Source organism: Nerophis lumbriciformis, linkage group LG17 (genome assembly GCF_033978685.3).
Source record: "Nerophis lumbriciformis linkage group LG17, RoL_Nlum_v2.1, whole genome shotgun sequence".
Lineage (NCBI taxonomy): Eukaryota > Metazoa > Chordata > Actinopteri > Syngnathiformes > Syngnathidae > Nerophis > Nerophis lumbriciformis.
The window spans coordinates 19,321,574-19,346,353 of NC_084564.2; positions in this window are offsets into that span (position 1 = coordinate 19,321,574).

Genomic DNA, 24,780 nt, shown 5'->3' on the forward strand with positions numbered 1-24,780 from the left:
ACTACTTTTTACGCACACTTTGAACCCTGTGCTTTAAAAAATGCTTCAGCAAATCTATGTTTTTTTCCAGGTTAACAAGCTTCACGTGCCGACAGTAAATTTAGCCTCGTTACATCTGACCAATAAAATTGCTGAATGGGTAACAGTGCACTAGAGATGTAATGATAAATGGTAATAATGATAACCGCCGTAAAACCCCCGACGGTTAGAATTGCGGTTATTAATTGCTTATTTTTAGAAATGAGAAAGGACATGCCCCAATCTAAACTTAGATAAACATATTGCTGTCTGAGCAACTAAGCTATTAAATTGTGCACATTGAACCTACAAGCTTTGCTCTTTTTAAACAGAGTGATTATTGTATACTCAAAGTAATACAAGACTGGGGTGTTTTTACGGTGTGTTCAAGGATAGTGAACAGAGTTGGATGCCACAACGCCTGCCAGAAATAATAAATAATACATTTTATATGTTACGCAGTATTCATTTAAATACATCTTAAAGTGCTACAGTACTAACCGACATTTAAAACCGTACAAGCTCAGCCATTAAAACAGATCAAATATTAAGACTAAAACACTATTAGTGAAGCATAATAAACATAAACATGCAAAACAATGAGTGTGTCTATTTATTTTAGTTATTAAAAAAAAAAAACTTGGTCAAAATAATTCAGTGTGTGTACTGTATAAGTACTTTTTGAGCACTTTCAATGTATTGCCATAAATGTAAGAATTTTTGCATTTAATTAACAGACATTTTATCTAGTAACACACCAAGCACACACTCTATAGTAAAATAAGTGTAAATCAGGGGTGTCCATTTTCGTACCGCAGCTAAATTTTCCGGCATGTTCTGAAAATCACTGTCATTTCTGGACTATAAGCCGCTACTCTTTATGCACACATGGAACCTTGCACTTTGTACAGTACTGCAGCAAATCTATGGATTGTCCGGCTTCATGAGCTTCACGTGCCGCCAATAAATTTTGCCTCGTCGCATCTGACCAATGAAATTGCTAAACGGGTCACAATGGACCAATGAAATTGTCCCCATTAAATCAAACCCACTCACACGATCACCCAGTCAGCCATTTAGCGCATTATGGACTCACTCTCGTTGAGAAGACAAAATGCACATGACACAGCCTCGAAGCTGTTTACGATCAATCAGGCCATCAAAAAAAAAATGTCGCCACACAGAACGGAAATCCACCACCACTTACATGCCCCAAAGAAGATGACGTCAGCGGTTACTTCACACAGGAAGGGGATAAGGAAGACCGCGTCAACTGAACTCTCCGGTAAAATACTGTATGCACTGTCTTTTGTGACATTTGTGAAGGAACACAAGAGCTTGTGGAAATATTTCATGATTCGTGTATACACTTCCGGCTTGTAGACTTGTGCGGCCAATGTAAAAAATTAATTAATCCAAAAATGACGTGGGTTCCATAGCTCGGAAATTACGATAAATGAATTTCTTATTAATGAGGAAGATTAGATTAGACACGAACAACTGATTGCTTTGTCACCTATAATGCAAAAGCTAAAATGTTTATTCAATTTATTGGTTTCAGCTTCTTTAATGTACAAATATGTCAATGTGACCCCCCACATTTTTTGAATTTTCAGTGTGCAGCCCTCAATGGAAAAAAAAAAGAAGTTTTGACTGGAATTTTTGAAATTTAATACGGAATTTGGAAAGAAATAAAACATGTTTCATAGTCTGTCCCTGCGGCAAGAACTGGCACATGGAAGAGTTAATACTTTCCTGCCACGCCTCATGAAGCAATTTATTTTGATGCTAAAGACAGCGATGCAAATATCGTCTTTTTCAGTTTTTAAATGAATAATGCATGCATTGCATAAGACCATCAACTTCACTGGACAGCTTGCATGTGTCTTATTAGTATACCTTCACTATGGGAGGTAACTATAGGGTTTCTATGACCATTTTTAATGCTCATTTAAGCACTTTTCGGAGGAGGCACATGAAAAACATACTCCCGCTATGACAACATTTGTTTTAGCATACAATCCAAATTTTGGATGGGTATTACGCAAGACAAAAACGGTGCCAATGGTTTTCATCTCAGGCCATTTTTCAATGAGCTCAGCTTTCACACACTTGCAAAGGTTTTCCACTCGCTCATCTGAACAACCCAATCCTCCCTGAATTAGACGGAGATTAGAGCCGGATTACGCTTCCTCTGAGAATCCCAGCCAGAGAGCAGCAATTCTATCCATCAGAGGAGACAGTGAGGCAGCACCTGTTACTTCACAGCCGCTTACAAGAGAACAGTCCAAGCCCTCTTCTAGGACCTCCTCTCAAGTCAATTACTTCATGTTAACCTTTCATATTTCTTCTCCAATAGAGCTACTTCACTTCAAGGCTCTGCAGGAGGAGAAATGTGTTGTGGATTTCATAACATGACTTCATAGCCTGGCAAAAGATGGCTCCAAGAGTGCACAAATGTGGCCCAGGAGGTTTTTTGAGTGTGTGTGGGTGTGTATGTGTGTGCCTGCAAGTACTTTACAACCCCGGCGTATAACCCGTGATTCACTGAAATGCAATTATCTTGAAAAAGTGCACTGTAAAAAAAAAAAAAAAAAAAAATGCTATTTGAAGAAAATGGAGTTCATAAAAAAATGGGAGTTATTTACATGGCTAACTGTGCAAATGGGCGCTAATGTTGTAGAGGTTTGGTAATGGAATAGTGGAGGGGAGTGGCAATTAACAACCCCTCTTAAAAGTGCTGCAGCGTTGCAGGTGCAACACATCTTGTGGGCAATAAAATGTGAAGAGTCGCTTGTCCTTAAATCACTGGACGGTATAACCTGTTATGACACATTGGCGGTGTAAGTATGTGTTTCAGGTTGTGAATAGAGCAGAACACACTGCAATGACACTTTAGCACAGAAGAAACAAATGAATGAAAGCATTGTTGAGGGTGCGTTCACACACTCGCCATGTTTGGTTTGGTTCAAAGGAGCTCTCGTGTGTTTGCTTGGACCGAAGTGTTAAAATGATGGCAAAACGCAAAATGACAAATATGTAAGATAAAATGCATTGGAAGTGCTAACTCTGCTCTTCTCTCTCTATTTTCCCACAAGACTGCAATGCTTATTGACATGATTATTAAATTTGCAAAATGAGCAATGACTCATTTGCAAAAAGCTAGTACAAAACTGTTCAGATGTACAAACAGACCCTGCTTCGTGGCCTCTTTCTGTCGTTCTTCGGATTGACAAACGATGGTAAACAGCAGCCAGTGCTCGCCAAGAAGAGCAACAAGCGCCCAATTTAGTGTCTCCAAAAGTCTCCACCAGATTTGTTGTTAATTAGAAAATGGGCATTTGGAGAGCTCTGACTAAGCATCGGTAAATTGGTTTTGGTTTTAGGATCCCCCTTGACCATTGATGCAATTGAATAGATTGCTAACGAGGTGAATCCATCCTAAAGATGTCTCACTGCTTTGTATCCTAACAACTTTCCATTTTGCCCTTCAATAGAGAAAAATCATCCGTGTCTGGGTACGTCCCCTGTTTTAGAGGGTACCATATTTTTGGGACTTTAAGGCACACTCAAAGTCCCTTCATTTTCTCAAAAATCAACAGTGCACTTATAACCCGGTGCTCCTAATGTGCGGAGTAATTCTGGTTGTGCTTACCACCCTCGAAGCAGTTTTAAAGGGTACATGGTGCAATGATAAGTGTGACCAGTAGATGGTAGTCACACATAAGAGATATGTGAAGACTACAATATGACGCCAGTAACCAACACCAAAACTTTAAATGTTCCATTGAGAATATACAACATTACACACAGTGCTCAAAAATCTGTCAAAATGTTTTATTACGACTTTGGTAAGCTATGAAGCCACACACCTTGTTGGAATTTTGGCGCAATGCGGCTACCATAGTATGCGTTACTATGGTGTGTGTATAAGGACCGCAAAATGGCACCCATTAGCAGACATATTATCTTGCGTTTTGTTTCGCAAAATTATACAAAATCAACTTTTCTTACCTTCTGGTACATGCTGATGTGTATTTGGGATCTGCATAAGTCCTGAAAATGTGCGTGCGTCCGCCATTGTAGTCTGTGGCAACACCGTAATCGATAAACTTCTTCTTTTTTCTATCTTCTTGTTATGAGACATTCATCCTTCGCTGTTGCAATTTCTAAAATAAAGTAGCGTAAAGTTCTAACTTATATCTGTCAGTAGACTCGCTATGAAAGCGTCAAAAACTACCGGTGAAGGAGTTTACATAATTCACCCACAGAACTTTAGTTATTAGAGAGTTCCGGTTGGACGTTTTTTCATGGGGCACATTCTCGGCATTGTTGTTGCACGAGTAAGCCACGGATGAGAAGATGCTGCTGCGTTATTGGTTTAAAGGGGAACATTATCACAATTTCAGAATTGTTAAAACCATTAAAAATCAGTTCCCAGTGGCTTATTATATTTTTCAAAGTTTTTTTCAAAATTTTACCCATAACGCAATATCCCTAAAAAAAAGCTTCAAAGTGCCTGATTTTAACCACCCGTCCATTTTTCTGTGACGTCACATAGTGAAGCCAACACAAACAAACATGGCGGAAAGAACAGCAAGCTATAGCGACATTAGTACGGATTCAGACTCGGATTTCAGCGGCTTAAGCGATTCAACAGATTACGAATGTATTGAAACGGATGGTTGTAGTGTGGAGGCAGGTAGCGAAAACGAAATTGAAGAAGAAACTGAAGCTATTGAGCCATATCGGTTTGAACCGTATGCAACCGAAACCGACGAAAACGACACGACAGCCAGCGACACGGGAGAAAGCGAGGACGAATTCGGCAATCGCCTTCTAACCAACGATTGCTATGTGTTTGTTTGGCATTAAAGGAAACTAACAACTATGAACTAGGTTTACAGCATATGAAATACATTTGGCAACAACATGCACTTTGAGAGTGCAGACAGCCCAGTTTTCATCAATTAATATATTCTGGAGACATACCCTCATGTCAGCAGGCCAGGGAAGCTAGGGTCGATATTCTTCTCTTGATCATCTTCGGGACGGTGTGAGCCAAGACACCCAGGGGGTTTAGCTCGCTTGTCTGCGGGAACAAACTGCCGCCATTGCTTGCCGTGCTAGCGAGGTCCGTTGTCCCTGAATTGTTCACACACTCCGGCAGATTCAATGGAGGTCTGGCGGCCGATTTCTTTGACTTTATTGTTGGAAATGCATCTGCTTTAAATGTCGCAGGATATCCACACATTCTTGCCATCTGTCGTAGCATAGCTTTCTTAGGTAAAGTGTGCGGAACAAACGTCCAATTTCTTGCCACTTTCGCATCTTTGGGCCACTGGTGCAACTTGAATCCGTCCCTGTTCGTGTTGTTACACCCTCCGACAACACACCGACGAGGCATGATGTCTCCAAGGTACGGAAAACAGTCGAAAAAACGGAAAATAACAGAGCTGATTTGACTCAGTGTTTGAGAAAACAGCGGCTTGCTTCCCGATGCGACGTCACATTGTGACGTCATCGCTCCGAGAGCGAATATTAGAAAGGCGTTTATTTCGCCAAAATTCAACTATTTAGAGTTCGGAAATCGGTTAAAAAAATATATGGTCTTTTTTCTGCAACATCAAGGTATATATTGACGCTTACATAGGTCTGGTGATAATGTTCCCCTTTAAGTAAAGTCTGAATGTCATTAAAACAGTTAGCTCCATCTTTTGACACTTCTTCCACTCCCGTCCTTGCACGCTACACCGCTACAACAAAGATGACGGGGAGAAGACGCTGTCGAAGGTAAGCCACGTAAATAAGACCGCCCACAAAACGGCGTATCCTTGTGAGAAAGCAACTTGAAGATGATCTGTAAAATGTAATCTATGCAACATTTTGTCCTAAGAACCACCATTACATGTTATGTAGACCACATAAGTGTTTTAAATGTAGAAAAAAATCATAATATGACCCCTTTAATGCACCTTTGATCCGGTGCACCTTTTGTTTGAAAATAAACCTCAATAGACCCGCTCATCGGCAGTGTGCTTTATAATCCGGAGCACCCTATGGTCTGGAAAATACAGTAAAAACTTTGAATCCTGCACCAGGCTCTCAGACTAGAGCTGTCCTATTTAAGTCTGAGCATGAACTGACAAAGCCTGCTCCGATGACAGTCTTCTCAGTCGGTCTGAATAGTTCACTTGCATTCGATTCATTGCCATGAGAATAAAATGACTTGGATGAATGTGAATATTCACAGGCATTACTAAATTTGCACACTAATCACTCCGGCTCTGTCCTCCCACTTTCTGACAAACAAGTGGAGTGTTACGTGTTTATGAGTGAGAGCAAACATTTAAATAAATGTATGAGAAAACACTAATTTATACTGCTAAATATTACGGCTGGAAGTCTCAGAGTACCTCACGATTAGGTGTGTCCTGATACGACTTTTTCACTCCAGATATGATAGAAATGTGAAACCTTACGTTTAGATTGATACCAATAATAATCCAATACGATATGAGCATGACTCTTTCATCCTTTTATTATTTTGTAGTGTGGAATGTCAAAAAAGGTTTGGCCAAGTGAAAATAGTCCAACAGAGTACAATGGTAGGTATGAAAAACACTAACCTTAAGGCGGGTGTCGGCAACCTGCGGCTCTAGAGCCACATGTGGCACTTTAGCGCCGCCCTAGTGGCTCCCTGGAGCTTTTTAAAAAATGTATGAAAATGGAAAAAGATGGGAACATTTTTTTTTAGTTTTAATATGGTTCCTGGAGGAGGACAAACATGACATAAATTGTCCTAATTGTATAAAATACCACTGCTTATATCAAACATGCTTCACTGTAGAGAGTATTTGGTGAATGCCGTTTTGTCCTAATAATTACGGCAGTCCTTGAACTCACCATAGTTTCTTTATGTACAACTTTCTCCGACGCTGCCACAGAAAGACGTGTTTTATGTCACCCCTTCTTTGTCTCATTTTGTCCACCAAACTTTTTATGCTGTGCGTGAATGCATAATAGTGAGCTTTGTTGACGTTATTGACTTGTTGGAGTGCTATTTAAGGATATCTGGTCAGTGCATGACTGCAAGTTAATCGATGCTAACATGCTATTTAGGCTAGCATCATTATGCCTTGTTTGTAGGTATATTTGAGCTCTAAGTTTATTTTACTTATGTCCTCTGTTTATTTAATTTATATTTGCATGTCTCATGACACATTATCTCTATGTAATATTGACCGCATTTCTGACAGTTGTTTGTGTGCAGTTATTGACCACAGCAAACCTTACATAGCTTGCAAAGATTGTAATAAATCTATTAGAAGAAGACAACCTGCTGTTTCCTTTACCTTGGAAACAAACATATATAACTTTGGCCATTCTAAGCCAGTCTTTCAGGAGTTATCTCACCTTCTGTGAAGCCTTCATTTTACTAATGTTTTCCAATGTTGTAAAAATGTGTAGAATAAATATTACATTCCAACATTTCTGTCAACGAAAGATTTGCATCAGCCTGCGACAAATAGTAATTTGATAGTAGGCTAATTTAACTAATATAGAAACGTACATCATGTGTTGCCTTCATTATAACACTTATATAAGGCGTTTAGTTTTTTGCGGCTCCAAACAGATTTGTTTTTTGCATTTTTGGTCCAATATGGCTCTTTCAACGTTTTGGGTTGCCGACCTCTGCCTTAAGGCATAAAAATACATCAATTTATGTTAAATCATTAAATTGAGGGCATGATAGAGTACGTTGAATTGTGCGGACACGCTTGTTACTGGATACTTTAATTTGCCCAAGCCTGCTCTAGGGGAGCTGCACTTTTTTTTGGATGTTGCCTATCGTTCACAATTATTATGAAAAACATGACGACAAATGTACTTTTTTGATGAATTCTAAATATTAAATAAATGCAATCAAATGTTTGCTTACAATGGAGCCTTTGGGAGCCGTTCAATTCTGCCTATAGAGCCCCTAAAGAAACATCCAAATACCTCCATTAGAGTTTTATAAACATGATGTAAGTTTATATGTAATGTAGTACTGAGTACATTCATAGTAACGTTTAATGTTTACGTATTTTTATAATTTTAAGCATACACGGCGCATTAATTAAAAAAAACGCAACACAATGTTTGCTTTTTTTTTTTTTCTTCATCACTGATTACTACTCACTGCAGACTTTATGAGAGCCAAAAAACCTAATAAAACATAATTTATTGCTAGGATGTTCAGATATTCCCATTTAGATGAAGAATGTTTCATAATCCTGGCGAATAAATGAGGGTGTGTGTGGGAAGGAGGGGCTTTTCGTGTCCTCCTTGCCAGTTCCAGGTCCTGAATGGCTATCAAAGTGTCCCAACTTGTTGGATTGTATCACAAATCATCTGTTTTTCAGTGGATGCATGATTTATGATCTAGAATAAACTTTTAATGAAGCAAGGAAACGAGGGAAGCAGCTGATCAGTCGATGTAAACGTCGGCACACCGGAAGTGATCATGCTGCTGCTTTAAATTATAGCGCTTATAATAACAATATCACTAATACTTGGTTAATATTCAGGTCACAAAATTTTAATTTGGTGCTTTTTGAATGTTTATCAGATTTTATGGGCGTAATAGAGGAGCTCTCATTGGCTCCGCTGTAAGCGGACTTTTATTTACGTTTATTTAATATTTACAATGCATTAAAAGAAAATCCATCCGTCATGTATTTCATAATTGATTGTGAACGATAGGCAACATTCCAAAAAAAAAAAGGGGAGTTCCCCTTTAATGTTGTATGTTCAGCAAGTACTTTTCATAAAACACAAACAGAAACATTGAAAAGGTGTGTTATTGTTTGCGCTATAGCGCCATCTTTTGGACGAGTCCGCTCACTACAAGTGCTGCGGGTTGAACGTCTACAGTGTTTCCTTTGGTGCTTTGAAATGGAAGTAAAAGTGCTGTTCCGTTTTGTAGTCGTCCATAGCCTTTGCACTCTGCATCCATCCCTCCTAGCAACGTTTGTAAGTTTCACAATTTAACTAAAACAATTTATACCTAATAAACCGTCCCATGAGTGATGTCTGTAGAAGTGTTTAAATGTATATTTGTGCGTGCTATTATCATGTGATCAAATTCACGAGTGTCTGTGTTAGTATTATTAACTTACAATGGCATTCTTTTTTGTATTGTTTCAGTTTCACAAATTCCTCAGTAAATTCACCAAAATCTCACCGTGGACTTCTGTTTTGTTTGATCAGCCGTTTTACTGCCGTGTTACAGGAACAGTATGGAAACAATTAAGGTGTAAATAAACATTTACATAATCTTTCTGTGTATATAACTCATTTCACAACGTATATATCTGCGGATTATACTATGGTACGGCAATTATATGGAAAAATATTTTTATATTTTAAAATTTAGTGGTGCGGCTTATACGGTAGATCTTTATTCCCCAACCCTATGTCAAATTTGATCCAGACGGAGTAACGAACCAGAGGTGTCAATGCAGCCTACGAAATTTAAAAGATGCTCACACCTTGCTGCCTTACCAGGTCCACATTGTAGATTAGTCAACCTTGCAATGACCACACCTCAGTCTTGCACATACTGTTTTTACACGGGAAATGACAGTCCTTTTAGTCATGCCACAATGGATACAGGCAGCATGTAATGGTTTAGCATTACTCCAGCTGCAGTTACTCAGTCAGAGTGCAGTTTTACTGTGTTTTGATAGCAGCAGATAAAAAGAATAACGAGCCCCTAATAAAAGGCTCAGGATAACAAATCCGTCATGTGTGAGCGGCGCGCGTGCAGGAGACAGACCGGAGCTTGTTCTTTAGTCGCCTTACAGTGCTATAAATAAGATGAGGCATTTGACAATCGCGAGACAGGGAGGACAGGTAACAGTGTATTAGCAAAAACAACCTGCCGTTGCTAGGCAACGTGCAAACAAATAGAGCGAGGGCAAATAGTTAATCAGCCTTGAGGGACAAGGGACCAGTCAGTCACTGAAGCACAGCGAGCCAGTTTCACAAGACAGACCCGGGCCAAGTATCATCCAGCGTGAAATACCAGCGACTAATCGTTTATCTCCTTTCCTTCCATTTGTGCTAGTCTTACTCTGTCACGTCGGACATCCATCGCAGTCTCAGTTCATCAGGCATGACTTGCGAAAACATTGCGACATCTTGGCAGAAGTCTCTGCATAAAAGAAAACAATGTACAAGTATTGACAATTTGCACTACTCCTGAACTCCTGCGCACAAAAGCCGGAAAATGAGTCAAAACATTTACACCTACCATGGTTGCGCGATATATGCAATAGACAATATTAGCGTTAGACTTCCTTTTATTGTCATTCAAATTTGAACTTTACAGTACATTTTGTTGCATTAGCTCGTAGTGCAGGATAAAAGAGCAATAAAGTGCATATATAAATAAATAGATTACTGTACAGATAAATATATATATGCATCCACGTTTATGGGTGTATGTTATATTGTCTTTATATTCCAGCAAGTTAATCCATTTTTGGGGGGGAATTGAGGGGATGATTTTGATGCGTTCAGGAGTCTGATAGCCTGAGGGAAGAAGCTGTTACAGAACCTGTAGGTTCTGCTACGGAGGCTGCGGAACCTCCTTCTAGAGTCCAGCAGTGAAAACAGTCCTTGGTGGGGATGGGAGGAGTCTACAGATTTTCTGAGCCCTGGTCAGGCAGCGGCTTTTTGCGATCTCCTGGATGGGAGGAAGAGGAGTCCTGATCATCTTTTCCGCCGTCATCACCACTCTCTGGAAAGACTCCCAGTCTGAGGCATTGCACGCTCCAGTCCAGACAGAGATGCAGTTGGTCAGTAGGCTCTCTATAGTGCCTCTGTAGAATGGGGGTAGGGAGCTGTGCTCTTTTCATCCGATGCAAAAAGTGCATGCGCTGCTGAGCTCTTTTTACAAGAGCTCCAGTGTATAGGGACCAGGTCATATTGTCAGTTATCTGCACCCCCAGGAACTTGGTGCTGCTTACCATCTCCACTGCTGTGCCGTTGATGAAGAGTGGAGTGTGGCTGGACTGGAGCCTCCTGAAGTCGACAATCTCCTTGGTCTTGTCGACGTTCAGGACCAGGTTGTTGGTTCTGCACCAGTCAACCAGATGTTTCACCTCCTCCCTGTAGTCCATGTCGTTGTTATAATAATATTATAAAGGACGGCCTACAAAAGAGCTTTTAATACTTGTTATATCGTGATAATGCATGTTGTTGAACATTTTAGCTGTGTCCCGCACATTTGACAGCAACCAGCGAATGACCGCATCCTTGCAAGCGGCTAATGTCCCTCCAAGGTGCAAAAAAAAACGGTTGTGGGTCAGCAATATTGGTCTGCATGGCGGCAAATACATTGTTTCTTACAAGTATCATCATTGGAGGGCGAGGAATAGCTTAATATGCTACACTACACACTGTACAGGATACAAAAAGCCATGCTAAGGGCTAAGCTAGAAGCTCTTGAATGTAAACAAAGGTGGGCGGATCGACAGTAATGATTAGGGCTGTGAATCTTTGGGTGTCCCACGATTCGATTTAATATCGATTCTTGGGGTCACGATTCGCTTCCAAATCGATTTTTTTTCAATTCAACACGATTCTCGATTCCAAAACGATATTTTCCTGATTCAAAAGGATTCTCTATTCATTCAATACATAGGATTTCAGCAGGATCTACCCCAGTCTGCTGACATGCAAGCAGAGTAGTAGATTCTTGTAAAAAGCTTTTATAATTGTAAAGGACAATGTTTTATCAACTGATTGAAATAATGTAAATTTGTTTGAACTATTAAATGAACCAAAAATATGACTTATTTTATCTTTGTGAAAATATTGGATACAGTGTGTTGTCAAGCTTATGAGATGCGATGCAAGTGTAAGCCACTGTGACACTATTGTTCTTTTTTTTTTTTTTTTATAAATGTCTAATGATAATGTCAATGAGGGATTTTTAATCACTGCTATGTTGAAATTGTTACTAATATTGGTACTGTTGTTGATAATATTCATTTTTGTTTGACTACTTTTGGTTTGTTCTGTGTCGAGTTTGTGTCTCCTCTCAATTGCTCTGTTTATTGCAGTTCTGAGTGTTGCTGGGTCGGGTTTGGTTTTGGAATTGGATTGCATTGTTATGGTATTGCTGTGTATTGTTTTGTTGGATTGATTAATACAAAAATAAAGACAAATAAAAATAGAAATAAAAATCGATTTTTTTACAAATGAGAATCGATTATGAATCGCACAACGTGAGAATTGCGATTCGAATTCGAATTGATTTTTTCCCACACCCCTAGTAATGATACTATTGTCCAAAAAATCTTTAGCCGTTTATGTTATTGTGTACAAACTCAGGAAATTAATCCCTGGACTTGTCGGGGGAAAACAAAACAAAAAACAAAGGATTTAAATCAGACCCAATAGTAGGAAATATTAAAATGTTTATTTGATATTATTACACCGCCATCCTGTGTATTTGTCTGATTATAATTGTGATCGAATATTGATCTTGACTGATCTTGAGAATTTTAAGTACTATATGACCAACACAGTCAATCAATCAAAGTTTATTTATATAGCCCTTAATCACAAGTGTCTCAAAGGGCTGCAGAAGCCACAACAACATCCTCAGCTCAGATCCCACATCAGGGCAAGAAAAAAGTCAACCCAATGGGATATAATGAGAAACCTTGGAGGGGACTGCAGATGTGGGGACCCCCCCCCCCCCCCCCCCCGGGCGACCGGTGCAATAGACGTCAAGTGGATCTAGTTAACAGTGTGAGAGTCCAGTCCATAGTGGGGCCAGCAGGGGCTCATCTTGAGTGGAGACAAGTCAGCAGCGCAGAGACGTCCCCATCTGATGCACAGATGAGTGGTCCACTACGGGTCCCGACTTTGAACAGTAAGCGCTCATCTTAGGTCACCTAATAACCTCTCCACGCAAGAGAGGAAGCAGAGCAAAAAATAGATGGCAGATCAACTGGTCTAAAAAGGGGGTCTATTTAAAAGCTAGCGTATACAAATGAGTTTTAAGATGGGACTTAAATGCTTCTACTGAGGTAGCATCTGTAACTGTTACTGGGAGGGCATTCCAGAGTACTGGAGCCCGAATAGAAAACTCTCTATAGCCCACAGACTGTTTTTGGGCTCTGGGAATCACTAATAAGCCAAAGTTCTTAGAATGCAGTATTCTTGCTGGGACATATGGTACGATTCAATCAGCAAGATAGGATGGAGCTAGACCGTTTAGTATTTTATAGGTAAGTAGTAAAACCTTAAAGTCACATCTTAAGTGCACAGGAAGTCAGTGCAGGTGAGCCAGTATAGGCGTAATATGATCAAACTTTCTTGTTCTTGTTCAACTGCTTGGTATTTGATCGATAGCCAAATGGGTAGTATTGACCAACACATCATACAACAGAAAGTAACCACATATTGACAGTGAATTAGCAAGTCAATTGATAAGTCCTGAGAAAAAAATACAACCGTAAATGAGGCAGTATATTACCGCATACGTCAGCAGCCAAATCAGGAACCCGTTTTGAAATGGTTATATTATCATTTCCATGATGTAGCTTTAGGCCGTCTGTCTTACAAAGTTTGTCACCACACCCCATACTAAGTGTCTGACCCTTTATTATTTTCAAATGGTTTCCTTTGACCTCTTGAACCCGTTCAACTCCAGGAGGTGGATATGCGAGCCGAGCACGCGAGCGAACTCTGAGCTCCGAGCATGTAATTTTCACTGCGCTCGAGTTGCGGCCGCAGATGACAGACGAGGTAAAAAGTCTGCGCCGCCAAGTGAATGTGAGACGTTCGCGGCCCTGTCAGTATCGCCGCTCGGCCGAGGTGATACTCCCTCTCTTTCTCGGTTTCGATGCCGTTCCGCTCGATCGGGTAGTCTGGGGACATTCCTAGAATAAACAGGGCACAATTTAAACATACACACTTTGCACACGCCCCTGTCACATGCTTAATTTCACCCTCGCAGGGACGGCAGCAGCATCTCGTAATGTGTTTCTCTTCTTGACATGTTAATCTGCGGAATGTGCATGAAAAGATGGCGGAGGCCTCCGTGAGGCTTAGTTGCTCTGTTTTTCAGCACCTCTGGATCTTTGCTGTGTGTGTGTGTGACAGGCATGAATTAATGACCTCACATACATTCAGCGTGGATGCAACCTCAGAGAAAAGTGGATTTTTAATTATAAAAACCGAACTAATGGAAATATAAATTAATCTTTTCGAGGGTCAAACTGTGGCAATTAAACCTTCATTAACTGCACAGGCAATGCTCTAAATCAAACTTTAACACTCCTGTCATGCAAGCTAGTGTAAAAAGTGTAACAATTAATTGAAGTTTTTGGTTCTTTGGCATCACTGGTACCCTTTTAAGGTAGGATCATGTGAAAATAATAGTTTAGTGAGTCCTTTAAAACAGAGATTAGGGATTTGTTAGCCAATTTGACCTTTTTTAAACCAACCTGTATGTATATATGCTAAAACCTGTCATCTTTGTGTGAAGTAGAAAAAAGACCATTAATATTATTTGTTTTTTGTCATGCCTTTTTGCACTTTTTTTTAATCTTTTCAGTTGTTTAATTTCAATGTTTAGTTTTTAAGAACATGGCGCATTGTTGTACATCCCCTGTTTTTAATGTTTAAGATATGCTTGACACTATTACATCCTTGCATATTAAATTGATGATTTGATACAATTTTATTTTCATCAAAACCATCTAAACTAACCAGATATACATTTTTTTATAACTATTACTTATCATATAAAAAGATAAGAACAACTTTTGTTATATTGAATATTAATATTATTAAATTATGTTGTTTATGTGTGTGTGTGTGTGTGTGTGTGTGTGTGTGTGTGTGTGTGTGTATATATATATATATATATATATATATATATACACAGTACAGGCCAAAAGTTTGGAGACACCTTCTCATTCAATGTGTTTTCTGTATTTTCATGACCAATTTACATTGTAGATTGTCCATGAAGGCATCAAAACTATGACACCTGCGGAGTGAAAACCATTTCAGGTGACTACCTCTTAAAGCTCATCGAGAGAATGCCAAGAGTGTGCAAAGCAGTAATCAGAGCAAAGGGTGGCTATTTTGAAGAAACTAGAATATAAAACATGTTTTCAGTTATTTCACTTTTTTTTGTTAAGTACATAACTCCACGTGTGTTCATTCATAGTTTTGATGCCTTCAGTGACAATAGGCATGAACATAAAGAAGAGGTGTGTCCAAACTTTTGGCCTGTACTGTGTATATATCTAATAAGAAAAAAAAAAAAAATATATATATATATATATATATATATATATATATATATATATATATATATATATATATATATATATATATATATATATGCACATTTTCCCTGAAGATGTTGCTCAAATTTAAATTTCATGAAATTTGAAAAAAAAAAAAAATATATATATATATATATATATATTTTTTTTTTTTTCTTTTTTTTTTTTTTTCTTATAGTTTAATGTTTAATGTTTATACAAATTACATAACTTTGGCTGGTTTATATGCTTTTTATGAAAAACAAATTGTATCAAAATATCAATTCAATATGCAAGAATGTAGTAGTATCAAACATATATGGATTTTCTACTAAATTCCGTGAGCGTATTTGTTACCTCCGCTGTCCTGCAGTTGCACTGGAAATTATTCAACCCATCTGGTTGCTGACCTGAGATCGGCTCCACTTGCCAAGGAAGTTAAGTCTCCAATTTCAAAGAGAAGCGTGATTCCACTCGCCGTATAAATATCCTCACAAATCACTGGTACTATTTTTAAGCGGGATGAGACATAGATTTTATCGGGGCTGACGTGCAGCCTAAATATCATCCCTCGTGAACTTCATGTAATGATTTCTGCACTTTTTAGCTGCTCCACAAGTCTTTTTTGGTGTGTGTATAAGTGTACGTGTCTCCTAACTTGCAGGCTGAATCGTGTCAGCGCAGCTGCTGCCAATATCACTCCGCACTCCACGGCTTTGTTGCCGTGCCGCGAACCGGCCTAATGGGCCCGGCGTTACTTCATCACACTTTTAAGTGTCGCGCCATTAAAGGGCTGCAGAGGCACTAATAAAGCCATTCAGACGAGAGCGGGCCCCCTTGAGGTTTCACGACACGGCTTGTGAGTCGTTGACAAGATTGTCGCAAAGGCGCAGGTGTATCCTTCCACGACAGCGTTTGACTCTTGCGCTCGCTGCGTATTTGGCCATACGTGTCTGACCATGTGTGATTAATTCACTTTTACAGATTGTGGATTAAGTTGTTTATGTAAATTTTGAGACATGAGTACATTTGGGACTTCTCTGCTCAAAGGTTCCTAAAAAAACAAACAAGGGACTTGCTGTTAGAGAGAAGCTTCAGTACTTAGTCGTAGTCAAAAGTTTACATACACTTGTAAAGAACATAATGTCATGGCTGTCTTGAGTTTCCAATAATTTCTACGACTCTTATTTTGTTTTGATAGAGTGATTGGAGCACATACTTGTTGGTCACAAAAAACATTCATGAAGTTTGGTTCTTTTATGAATTTATTATGGGTAATACTACCATAATACTACCACCACCATGCTTGACGGTAGGTATGGTTTTCGTGGGATTAAAGTCCTCACCTTTTCTCCTCCAAACATATTGCTGGGTATTGTGGCCAAACAGCTCAATTTTTGTTTCATCTGACACCACATGGACAAAGATAAAAGCTTCTGGAGGAAAGTTCTGTGGTCAGATGAAACAAAAATGGAGCTGTTTGGCCACAATACACAGCAATATGTTTGGAGGAGAATAGGTGAGGCGTTTAATCTCAGGAACACCAGACCTACCGTCAAGCATGGTGGTGGTAGTATTATGCTCTGGGCCTGTTTTGCTGCCAATGGAACTGGTGTTTTACAGAAAGTAAATGGGACAATGAAAAAGGAGCATTACCTACAAATTCTTCAGGACAACCTAAAATCATCAGCCCGGAGGTTGGGTCTTGGGCGCAGTTGGGTGTTCCAACAGGACAATGACCCCAAACACACATCAAAATTGGTAAACAAATGGCTAAATCAGGCTAGAATTACGGTTTTAGAATGGCTTTCCCAAAGTCTTGATTTAAACGTGTGGACAATGCTGAAGAAACAAATCCATGTCAGAAAACCAACAAATTTAGCTGAACAGCACAGATTTTGTCAAGAGGAGTGGTCAAAAATTCCACCAGAAGCTTGTGGATGGCTACCAAAAGCGCCTTATTGCAGTGGAACTTTCAAAGGGACATGTAACCAAATATTAACATTGCTGTATGTATACTTTTAACCCAGCAGATGTGGTCACATTTTCAGTAGACCCATAATAAATTCATAAAAGAACCAAACTTCATGAATGTTTTTTGTGACTAACAAGTATGTGCTCCAATCACTCTATCACAAAAACATAAGAGTTGTAGAAATTATTGGAAACTCAAGACAGCCATGACATGATGTTCTTCACAAGTGTATGTAAACTTTTGACCACGACTGTACATGGCCGCCATCAGCTTGATGGATATTTGTATTACATGTACTCTATGTTAGCCTGTCTTGCAATGTATTTTGAACACAACCCATGAATGACAGGCAAACGTGGTTGCTGTGGGTCTCACTCCGGAATCAATTTCAGTCTTGGCATTTTATTTATATTATTGTGTCAGGTGTCATTAAATAATCTGCAGTGAACAATGTCAGTACAGTTTCCCACAGGACTGCAATAAATTTGTGGTGGTGGGCTGTGAGGAAGGAGTGTTTCTGGATGATATCATCTAATTTGCACAATTGACTGACACAAATACTTTTTTTTTTAATACTACAAAAACATATTTAACAACAAATCTTTGCGTTAAGAATTAATAACAATACATTCCATCTTTTTCAAATTTCTTATACCCTTTTGCACCTGTTTTGCTGATTTCATCGTATGTGCCACAGGTGGGGATGGGTACCAACTTGGGTACTTTTACAGGTTCTGACCAAAGTCCGTCTGTACTACCGGGTACCGATTCACGTAAAATAAAACGGTGCCGTATGTTGATACCTTTGTTGCATGTGACGTCACATCCGGTTGAGCCCGGGCACCGGCTCAAGCACTTAGCCGGGAAACAAGCACTCAGCGGCCTCAGCCGGACTGCCTCATGTCAACAAAGCTAGAAGAAAGCAAGTAGAGTATGACTCCACTTTTGAAAGTACTTTAATTCAGTGCTAATTTACATGGGATTTGCCATAGACATGCTAAAACACCCTTAAAATGTGTCAATCAAAACTAAACAAGGATACATGTTACAGTCAAACAACTGGTGTGTAAACAATACAATACTTACAGTGTAAACACTTTACTGGGCTCAACAAAAGAAAACACTGGCACGTTGAACTGAATGGCAAAGACTACACTACTATCATCTAATGTCTTCAAATTGTAACTGCTTGCAAAGTCTACTAATACATTCTGATTCTGATCATACAGTAAAAAACTTGTTAATGCAACACAGAAGTGTAAGAAAAAGACAACTGGACAGCACAACTCCGTATTAAATGTTGAATAATGGTTTTTGTTTGTTTTTAACATTAAACAATTGAGTTAATCAACACATTTGAACTCACAAAAATACAGAAAATTGGTACTCTTGAGTATTGGTACTAATTCCCAGGTTCCAGGAGTTTGTACCATATTGATTCAAATGTGAAGAGTTCCCAACCTTAGCCACGGGCAGGGGCGCCGCTAGGGATTTTGGGCCCCATGAAAATAATCTTTATAGGGCCCCTAACACAGTGTCATTATTTTTTCTGTATTATAATTTCATCATCATTAGGGGCCTCTCTGGGCCCCCCTCCATCATGGGCCCCTAGAATCCGTCTCCTTTACCCCCCCTTTTCGGCGCCCCTGGCCACGGGTCCTTTTAAAAATAAAATAAATAAATAAACGTCCGCAGTCTGCAAAAGACCTCTGGGCCGCACTTTGGTTCTCTTCTTTTATCTTTTGAGGAGGTGTCCTGCATAGTGATTGCTTTGCCTTTCATACAGCTTGTATTTGATTAACCCTCTAAATACCATATTTTTCGGACTATAAGGCTCACTTAAAATCCTTTCATTTTCTCAAAACTCGACAATGCGCCTTATTACCCGTGCCTAATGTACAGAATAATTTTGGTTGTGCCTACCGACCTCGAAGCTATTTTATTTGGTACATAGTGAAATGATAAGTGTGACCAGTAGATGGCAGTCACACATAAGAGATACGTGTAGACTGCAATATGATGGCAGTCACACACAAGAGATACGTGTAGACTGCAATTTCACTCAAGTAAACACCGACATTGTATCGGTTCTTTCGGAAATATAGAACATTACATACGGCGCTCAAAAATCTATCAAAATGTTTTAGTACGACTTTGGTAAGCTATGAAGCCACACCGCTTGATGGATTTTACTGCGCTTCAACATAAGAGTATTATTATGGTGTGTGTATAAGGTAAGACATATTATGCAAAAGCTACTTTTCTTACCTTCTGGTATCTGCTGATCTGTTTCTTAGGATCAGCATAAGTCCTGAAAATTTGCATGAGTCCACCTTTGTAGTCTGTGACCACACCGTTGTCGATAAGCTGCTTCTTTTTCTCTGTCTTCTTGTTATGTTACATTCATTCTCCGCTGTTGCCATTTCTAATATCAAGTAGTGTAAAGTTCGTACTTATATCTGTCAGTAAACTCACCATGAAAGCGCTAAAACATACCGGTGTAGTGAGTTTACGTTATTCATCTAAATAACTTTAGTTATTAGAGAGTTCCGGTCGGACGGTTTTTCACAGGACACATTTCCGGCGTTATTATTGCACGAGTGAGCCACGGATGAGGAGATGCTTCTCCGTTATTGATTTAAGTAAAGTCTGAATGGCATTAAAACAGTTAGCTCCATCTTTTGACACTTCTTCCACTCCCATCCTTGCACACTACACCGCTACAACAAAGATGACGGAGAAAAGACGCTGCCGACGGTGAGACACGTCACTAAGAAACCGGCTTGAAGATGATCTGTAAATCATAATTTATGCAACATTTTGACCAAAGAACCACCATTACATGTTATGTAGACCACAAGGAAGTGTTTTTGATTTAGAAAAAAATAATAATAATATGACTCCTTTAATGCGCCCTATAATCCGGTACACTTTTTGTATGAAAATAGACCTGACTAGACCCGCTCATCGGCAGTGCGCTTTATAATCCGGTGTGCCCTATGGTCCGGAAAATATGGCACAAGAAACACTTTCTATCTTTACTTCAAATGCGTACCGCGTGGAAATTTGAAGCAGAGTTACGATACATAGCGCCACCTAACAGGTAGCACCAAATCTATTTGAAGTGGTCTCAAATATAATCAACAGTACCCATTGTTGGTACTTTTTTTATATGTTAAATGTAGTTTGAAAAAAACAAAAACATACATTTTTGTTATTCACCATTGACACTGAGATATGCTGTCCAGTTGTTATCTTGTTGTCTTAGATTTATGTGTCTTATTGTCTCATTTGTACTGTAGTGTACTATATATATAATTCCAAGATGTCAGATGGCAGTAGTGTAGGCCTGGGCAATGTGACTTCAGATTTTATTCTCCAAAAATGTAACGTTTTTTTCCGATTTTGTTTCCTACAATTAAAAAAACAAACAAAAAACAATGACTTCAAATGACAGAGATAATTCAAAACGAGTTGTTCTTTTATTTGATAAAGAAAAAATAGTAGTTTGAAACGACACTTCATTTTACTCTGAACAGCATTCAAATTTTATAATGTTATTTTTAGACCAGATATAAATTGTACTTTTTATGAAATCATTTTCAAAGGACTAAATTAAGAGCTTCCTCTCGGAGGGCAATACGTCTGTCTTGAACAGAGTACTTCTGTTAACAAAAATGTAGCATTGCACATTGCATGCAAATAAAAAAACACGGGCTTTTTCATTGTGCGTGCACCACATCTCAGCTGTGTGCGGAGTGACTGTTTTAGTGATCAATCTCCGCTGTGCTTCTTCCTCATCATACATACTTAGTTTAAATGATTCCATTACGGTAAGCGGAGTTTTAACTTTTGATTTATGTTTGTTGTTAGTCTTGTTCGCCTCATAAAGACTTGCATTTCCTGCACTCGGCTGGAGGTTTGTTTCAGATGCAATAATAGGTGTGTTGTGCTGCTGCATTTTTTTAAACAAACTTTGCAGCGCACTTTCGTTTGTTCTACGCCGGTTGCCGCAAAACCAAACAACTGACAAGACTTTTTTTTTCTCGTCCACGTTAGCATTAGCCATATTTTGCTCAAGGTGTCAATCGCCCTAAGAAAATAAGGAGGAGGGGGGAAGCTACGGAACATCTGATTGTCAAAAGTATGCTGGGAAAATAAATATTTTTTAATTTTTGAAATCATCTGCAACAATAAACTTGAATATATCAATAACTACCTGACAGCTTCTATGTTAGCTACTTCTCTTTGTTTATAACGTATATTTTCTGCTGGATCTACTCTCTATTTTATGCTGCCCTTTTTTTTGCTGCAGCTGTTACATATACTGTAATATTGTACATGGTAATTGGGATTTGTTATATTGTATATATTATATAAAAATATAATATAATAATATAATATATCAGTATATATTATATACTGTATGTAAATATTACATATGTTATATTTTATATTGCTACTATGGTAAATTTTTAGTCTACTTTATATCTGCATTATCCTTTCCATCTTTACCCTTTCCATCCTTTGTAACTGAGCTACTGTGTGGGACAATTTCCCTTGTGGATCAATAAAGTTTGTCTAAGTCTAACATGTATAGACTACAGTGTGTTGCCTTAGCCGAGAAGTAGTTTTTGCAATGGAATATTTTCTTTTGTTGCACCCTACAAAGTGTTTATTTTGTGAGTATTGTACTTATTACACACCAGCTGTTTGATTGTAATGTGCATTTTTGGGCAAGACACTTCACCCTTGCTCCTGATGTGTCTGATGGTTGTAACTACCATTGAGGACACAGAGGTCTTGTCCTCGTTTTTTTTTATGTGACAAAAGGATGATGATATGACTATTATATATTTATATGAAATATACTTTGTGTAGGACATCTTGTGAGCTGTACATTGCCATGCGTAAATCATCCTCTCTCAATATGTGATCTTTGGTCATGCACAGCCTGCTACAACTCTAACAACGTAATGCAAAGAAGTCCACTTTTACTTTGAACATCATCTGATAGTAAATGTGCTGTCCACATAACATTGACATTAAATCATATTGATGTAAGTAATGTTGCTTTCAACTGGATGAAATTGAAGTGAAAAGCTGTCGGTATAATAACGTTGTCGTCAGGTGCCGCCTCGCCCTAAATGCAGAACACGCGCTCTGCATAGGGCTTCACGATCAGTGGAGGGGGTTAGGCATTTTGCGTGAAGAAGCACATTAAAATGTAAATTATTGAATGACAAGGCGCTTCATATAATATTTTACCCCAAACGTATCATGCTCTGTCACTGATTAGAATATGTAAATCTAACTTTCCCATTGCTTCTAGTGGCTCTGTAGCGGATGTCATTAGTCCTTGCAGTGCAAAGTAGAACATCTTTGGTTCGAACCCTGGTTGTGGCTGAAAATGTGGTATTTGTTTTAAATGTATGTTTTGATGATGTTGACATTGTTTACAATGCTAAACTTCAGGATATTAATAAAACAAGTGGACTGTTACAAATTCATTCTGATTATCAAAGATGTTAGATCAGGGGTGTCAAACTAATTTTAGATCAGGGGCCACACGGAGAAATATCTACTCCTAAGTGGGCCGAACTGGTAAAATCACGGCACAATAACTTAAGAATAAAGACGCCTTCAGATTGTTTTCTTTGTTTAAAAATAGAACAAGCACATTCTGAAAATGTACAAATCATAATGTTGTTGTCCTTTTTTACGCTTACATGTTGCGGTCAATAGTATTATATCTTTATTTGTTGTTATTTATATTTTCTGAATAAATTGTATGATAATGTGCATCAGTCAACTCATTGGTGTTCATTTTCAATCTACTTACATGTTGCGGTCAATAGTATTATATCTTTATTTGTTGTTATTTATATTTTCTGAATAAATTGTATGATAATGTGCATCAATCAACTCATTGGTGTTAATTTTCAATCTATCAAGATAACAAATTACCGTATTTTTCAGACTATAAGTCGCAGTTTTTTTCATAGTTTGGCCGGGGGTGCGACTTATACTCAGGAGCGACTTATGTGTGAAATTATTAACACATTACCGTAAAATATCAAATAATATTATTTAGCTCATTCACGTAAGAGACTAGACGTATAAGATTTCATGTGATTTAGCGATTAGGAGTGACAGATTGTTTGGTAAACGTATAGCATGTTCTATATGTTATAGTTATTTGAATGACTCTTACCATAATATGTTACGTTAACATACCAGGCACGTTCTCAGTTGGTTATTTATGCCTCATGTAACGTACACTTATTCAGCCTGTTGTTCACTATTCTTTATTTATTTTAAATTGCCTTTCAAATGTCTATTCTTGATGTTGGGTTTTATCAAATACATTTCCCCCAAAAATGCGACTTATACTCCAGTGCGACTTATATATGTTTTTTTCCTTCTTTATTATGCATTTTCGGCAGGTGCGACTTATTCTCCGGTGCGACTTATACTCCGAAAAATACGGTATATCAAAATCAAATTACAGGATGCTATTTATGTAGTTGTATCATTTTCCTTGACTGATGTACTAACATCATGTGGTTTATTTTGTACATATATAGCATCATCTACAAATAATTGTTATTGTGACATCCAGCTGTTTCTTTCATTCAAATATTTCAGGTTAATTTTTATACTTGACGGACTCATCCCGCGGGCCGGATAAAACCTGTTTGCGGGCCTGATCCGGCCCTCGGGCCGCACATTTGACACCCCTGTGTTAGTTTTAGTTCAAGTATAGCTTCTGTTATTCTGGAAATTAATTGTGTTGCTCAAGGTAATATCATTTATATGGTGCTAATACTCATGATTTCAGCCTTTCGAAGTTCCTCTTGGACAACTCCATCCATCCATCCATCTTCTTCCGCTTATCCGAGGTCGGGTCGCGGGGGCAGCAGCTTAAGCAGGGAAGCCCAGACTTCCCTCTCCCCAGCCACTTCGTCCAGCTCCTCCCGGGGGATCCCGAGGCGTTCCCAGGCCAGCCGGGAGAGATAGTCTTCCCAGCGTGTCCTGGGTCTTCCCCGTGGCCTCCTACCGGAGGCCACGGGGAGGCTCTTGGACAACTAATTTTTGAAATCCGAGCAAATACAGGATTTGAGTTGAAATAAGGGCTGCAACTAACAACTGATTTAATAATAGATTAATCTGTCGATTATTACTTCGATTAATCGATTAATAATCGGATAAAAGAGACAAACTACATTTCTATCCTTTCCAGTATTTTATTGAAAAAAAAACCCAGCATTCTGGCTCCATACTTATTTTGATTATTGTTTCTCAGCTGTTTGTAAATGTTGCAGTTTATAAATAAAGGTTTAAAAAAAAAAAAAAAAGAACAACAAAAGTAGCCTTTGCGCATGCGCATAGCATAGATCCAACAAATTGATGACTAAATTAATCGCCAACTATTTTTATAGT